The sequence below is a fragment of the Heptranchias perlo genome, chromosome 13, assembly GCF_035084215.1.
Source record: "Heptranchias perlo isolate sHepPer1 chromosome 13, sHepPer1.hap1, whole genome shotgun sequence".
Taxonomy (NCBI): domain Eukaryota; kingdom Metazoa; phylum Chordata; class Chondrichthyes; order Hexanchiformes; family Hexanchidae; genus Heptranchias; species Heptranchias perlo.
In genome coordinates, this window is record NC_090337.1 from 34,231,257 (window position 1) to 34,237,256 (window position 6,000).

The window sequence follows — 6,000 nt, forward strand, 5'->3', positions numbered from 1 at the left end:
AGAGAAACGAAACCCACTGCTTGCTCATTCTGGCTATTGTTGTTGAGGGAAAAGTTCACGTAATCGGACGCCCTGGCAAACAACCTATCTATCACCTGCCTTTTACACTTATGTGCAGATGACTGATACCCACTGTAGATATCACCGGAGGATGTCACTGGAAGGATCCAGAGGCAAAGAAATTGAGGGCGGTGGTTACTTTCACTGCAACGGGCAATGCATGGCCACCAGGTCCAGCCAGGAGCAGCTTTTCTACAAGGAGGTTGCAGATGTCTGCGACTACCTGCCGACTCAATCTGAGCCTGCATAGGCACTGTTCCTCAGAGAGGTCCAGGAATTCAGCCTCTATCTGTATACCCTCTCACTTGGGTAGTGGCTCTTGCGACCTCGGCCCCTCTGTTGCTCCCCTCTCTGCTGTTCTCCACTCAGCTCTTCTCTCTGCTGTTCTCTCTTGTGCACCTGCAGATCCCAACACAGCATAAAGTGGCTGCCGTGGTTGGTCATTTTCCTCTTCCTCAGAGAGCAGTGCAGGCAGATCAATGTGATTACAGGTCATCATGGTGAATAAAGGTGTATGAAATGTATTTTACACTTGCAATGGATTAATCTTCAAATCATTTACTGATAACTGAATGAGGAGTACTTCTATGTTTTCACTTCTGAGGACAAATGACTGCCTTATTTTACTTTCAACTTAACAACTACTGTAACAGTGAAGCCTAGATGTGGCTGCAGCCTGCTGACCTCCACTGGCTCTCAGTCTTCAGCACAGTCATTTCAAAATCCTCAACCTCATCTACAAATCCCTCTACAGCCATGGTCCATCTGACCTCCACAACCTCCAGCAGCCCTGTCTTCATTTATATACTCTGCTGATCTGACTCAGGTCTGCTGTGTGTCCCCTGCTCTTTCTGCTCCACCACCAGTGACAGAGCCTTCAGCCATATCTCCTCTGCACTCTAGAAGGTGGAGTGCAATGTAGGACAAGAGCCTTCAAGTGACTCGAGCTATAAAGGTACTATAAAGTGTGTTGTTGTGGAGCTTGTTGTCTGGGTGCTTGTTGGTTGTTATTGTTGTGCTAGTGGTTGTTGCTTGGATGGCTGTTGATGCATCAGAGAAAAGCTGAACTAGATTTCATATCATGAAACCTTTCATTACAAAAATGGGCCCAGACAAATTTCTACCCCACTAATTTTTTTATATTAAGTTGAGGAAACATTTTCTGCTAGGACTGGAGGGTCATTTTACTTATAGGTTAGTTAAATGAATGCATATGATTACATTTCTGTATCACACCACACAAAATTTAAAGGACATTCACTGTCACAGCACAGTAATTAGCTTGCTGCTGTTGTGCTCAATTGTAAACATTAGGGAATGATTGTGTTTATATCTAAGAAGGAGGCAGAGAAAAATGTCAGTTTTTAAGTTGGGCATGGTGTCCATTAAAATAAAAAAATATCAATTTCACAATCAATATTCAGAAAGGCCATGTAGTATATATTATATTCTAAACAGTGGCTATGAAAGCGTAGTGTTACTGAACTCAGTTTGTGGTTAGTTGCTTGGAGGCTTAAGCTGATTTTTTAATGGTGTCCTAGCTGCTGGCAAATTGTGCTCAGTGGTCCATTAAGGATGGATTCATGTATAATAATAAAATGCCTTAGGCAAAGAGATCTAAAAGGAAGTCAGTTAGGCACCAATACAAATATATTATAGTTAGGAAATGCAAATTTGGCTCTGATTAACAGCAATACCACTTCCTATCTAATAAAGAAGAGGAATTCATGAGTAAGGACGCCTATATTATTGGCCAAAGGTTATGTCTCCATTTTCTTTGTGAATAGGATTTATAGTGGCTCTGAGGAACTCATAATATTGACTGAAACTGGAAAGCTGAAATAAATGTACTTCATTTTGTTTTTGTGCATTGGTTTGTGATTTTCCCCTTAAATATTTTCAGCACAAATTAAACGGATTTATAATATTCAAGTGATGTACCTTTTATGTATTGGAATAACCATTTTTTAACTCAACAGTAATTTCAGGTCACGAGATTGCAAATCTTAAGACGAAATACTCTATTTTTCTTTAAAACTCTTTTGTTGTAAGAATGATAATATTAATTATTAACTCAAAGCACAGTATATGATAACTTGAATGTCTTGGGTGTCTTAGGAATAACTTAGTGTCAACCTTGGCTCACTGGTAACATTATCGACTCTGCCCCACTCCAGAGAATTGAACACATAATCTAGGCTGACCCTTTAGTGTTGTACTGAAGATTTACTTTTAAAATAGTGATGGTTGTTTTGTAGGCAAGTGTGGCATCTGTTTTGTAGTTGCTTTGTGACAGTTAGAAATGACCCACAAACAGCAATGACAAGAATGACAAAATAATGTGGCTATTTTTGGTGTTTTTGGTTGAGGAAGGAATGTAGGATAGGACTCCGGGAGAACTCCCTGCTCTTCTTCAAATAATGTCAGTTGATCTTCAGCATCCAACTAAAACTCCAGACAACGCAGGTGGAACCTCTCATCCAAAGAACCACACCTCTAACAATGCATCACTTCTTCAATACTGTGCTGGAATATGAGCTCAAACCCTGAATAATAAGTTAGAAAAAAAGAAAATACTTAAGTACCATAACAGTGAATGGTTGGCACAAGTTCCAGACTTAGTGGGATTTTGCAATTTCATACAGTTAATGTTTATGAAAGGCCTTTTGTCAACTGTGCAAACAGGAGCCTCGTACTAAAACATCTGTGGCAGGAGCCAGTGTTGTGAATCTCACACAGCTTTCCTCGCAAAGAGAAGCGTAATGATACATAAAAATTAGGTAATCTTAGATGAAATGGAGGGAAATATGGTTCAATGCAACAATGAGGTTATGTAATGGTCCCGAAACTACATTTCAAAGGAGGGATTTTAGAAGATGCAAAATTTAAAATGTGAATACAGTCCTTGTAAACCTGAGTTCAGAGCATATCAGAGAATAAGTAATTTTTTTTGTATAAATGAGATGGACTGCCAAGAAGTATAATCCAGGTAGTTGTGGAAATCTGTGGGCTTGTATTAGATGTCAGTGGAAAGCCCATTCGCTGAGACCGAAAGAGAGAAGGGCATAAAGGGACACTAAGAGTAGAAGATGGAGCACGTAAAGAAAGAGGGAAAAACTGGAAGCAAAACCTGAAGGTGCTGATTTCTGCTCTAACCTTGATCTACAGAGTTTCATTAATTTTACTTATTCCCAACCTGCTTCCTGTAAGGACTCTATTCTCTTCTCCTAGTTTCTCCATCTCCATCACATCTTCTGTGATGATACCGTCTTCCACACCAGAGCTTCTGAAATGCCCCTTTTTTCCTCAGCTGAGGATTCCCCTCCACCTTGACTGAGTCCATTGCATTTCCCCTTCTCTCCTCTCTAAATTATGATTGTCCTCACCATTCACCTCACCAGCCTTGGCCTTCGACAAATCATATTCCACCATTTCCGCCAACTCCAAGGTAATCCCACCACCAAACACATTGGCCTAGAAATTTGATTGCGCCCAAAAATGGGCACTCATTGCACACGCCTGTTGGTGTTCTCCAAGACAGTACGTAATATTCTTGCTGCCTGCTCATTTTCATGAATCAGGCATGCAGCCAGTGCTATCCGCATTGTTCATTGGCTGCACGCCTATTTGGGAGGCTGGACAGCGGGCGTCTCGGATGCCACTTAAAGGCTACCAGCACCTCTTAAAGGGGAAATGCACTTTTGACAGCCTGGATGGAATAAAGGCAATACTAAGGACTGGTGCAGAATTAATGAGTCATGACTGCTGCCTGGATACAGGGCACAGACCTGCATGATGCGCAGCCTGTGGTCGCAAAGCACAGTACGTTGAGGGAGTGGAATTGATAATGATGCCAGGCTGATGGTGGGGAGCATGCAAGGTAGTTTGGGTGCAGTCTACGGCACTTTGCACTCTGGGGAAACCCGCCATGTGGGTGAAGCCTAGTGCTCTCTCTTCCTGCTTCGCTCTGTCCATGGGGGTGAGACGAAGATGTTCCTTCTGGGATAGAGAGCCTCGGTGACCTCCCTGATACAGTGCTGGACTGTGAGCTGTGCTATATCACTGATTTCACCCGCTGCAACCTGAAAGGAGCTCGTGGCATAAAAGTTAAGGGCCATCGTGACCTTGTCAGCCACAGGGAGTGCTGTCCATGGTGTGACACTGAAGTTGTGGTTGCAGCAGGTGACATAGTTCAGTGACAGCCTCCTTCGTCAAGTGAAGTCATTTGAGACATTGCTCCTCCAAGAAGTTCATGTAGGAGAAGTGCTCCTTGACTACCCGCTGTGGGTGTTGCCTCCTGCACAGTGCCCTCCACTTCCACCTCCTCCCTCTTGTCACAGCCGCTTCTGCTTTCTGCTGTCTTCTTTGTTGTTCCCCCTCCTCCTCCAGCCCCAAAGGCAGTCCTACCAGACCACCCACGACTGCAAACAAACTGTTTATAAGGCAGACAACAACAGTGCAACAGCAGCAAAAGCTTCTTCTCAGCAGTCAAAAATAACTTTCTAGAGTCAGATAACAGTCCAATAAACACCCACAAGTTAACCGGCAGCCTGAAATGACAAACGAGGCAACTAGTCTGAAAGTACTGCATGAACCCTTTAAATAGCACTGGTGAAGGGTCTTTCCTGCCTGTTAGTGCCACGAGTTACTGGGCAAGTTTAACACTTGGCGAGGTAGGTGCTGAGGTAGCCCAATATCATAAAAGGATCCTACAACAAGAATAGGAACCTTATTTACATAAGTTATTCATTGCTTTAAGTAGTTCTGGCGTACACTCTGGATGCTGACAGAGAAGCCCGATCCAACATGGCATGTGACGCATTTCTAGCTCATAATTAGTGCATGCTTCCTGCCCACCATATTGGATGCTTGTGCGCCTGTTTAGTGCCCAAAAAACGAGTGCGGCATGATCCAATTTCTAGGTCATCTTCTCTTCTCCTCCCCCTCAGCATTCTGAAGGGACTGTTCCCTCTGTGATATCTTGGTTCATTCTTCCATTACCCTTACCACCTCCTTCCCTTCTCTTGGCACCTTCCCATGCAAGGACAGCAGATGCAACACCTGCTCATTCGCAAAAAGCTAAATTCTGCAGATGCTGGATATCTGAAATAAAAACAGAACATGCTGTAAACACTGAGCAGGTCAGACAGCATCTGTGGAGAAACGAAAAATGTTACCATTTTATGTTACTGTCTTATGGCCCTTCATCAGATCACTAAGGCTTGTTGGTAGGGAAAATTACTTCGATTGTTATTTCAAATAACATGTTGGTTGGAGTTACCATCACATCAGAAAATGACTTTCTTATAGCTTGGAGATAACTATGCATGTTCTGCACATATCTACTGTCAAAACACTTGCATATAGTATGAGTCAGCCTTTCATTCTTTACATGAGGTCAGCCTTTCAATCTCCACGAGGAAGTACCTAGTCTCTCCTCTGCATCTCTCTACGGTAACAACAACAACAATAATTTGCATTTATATGCCTTTAATGTAGAAAAACATCCCAAGGTGCATCACAGAGATGTAATCAGACAAGGATGGATGCTGAGCCAAAGAAGGAGATATTAGGAGGGGTGATTAAAGCTTAGTTAAAAAAGTGTTTTTTAAGGAGGGCCTTAAAGGAAGAGAGGAGGTGAAGAGGTGGAGGGGTTCAGGGAGGGGATTCCAGACTGTGGGCCGAGAAGGCTGAAAGCACAGCTGCCAAAGGTAGGGCGAAAGGAGAGGGAAAGGGGTGCAAATCCATTTCTCTGCACTTGTCTTCAAATGGCTCCAAGTGCACCTCAGCTGAAAATTCAACAAACTCTCACTCAGAGGAAAATGTAGCTAAATATAATCAAAGTGGTAATACAGAATAAAATTACATAAAATATATAATAAATAGCAATAAAGTACCAGTGGTTCCTGGTTCAGTACAGATGAAAGTGATGATTGTTTG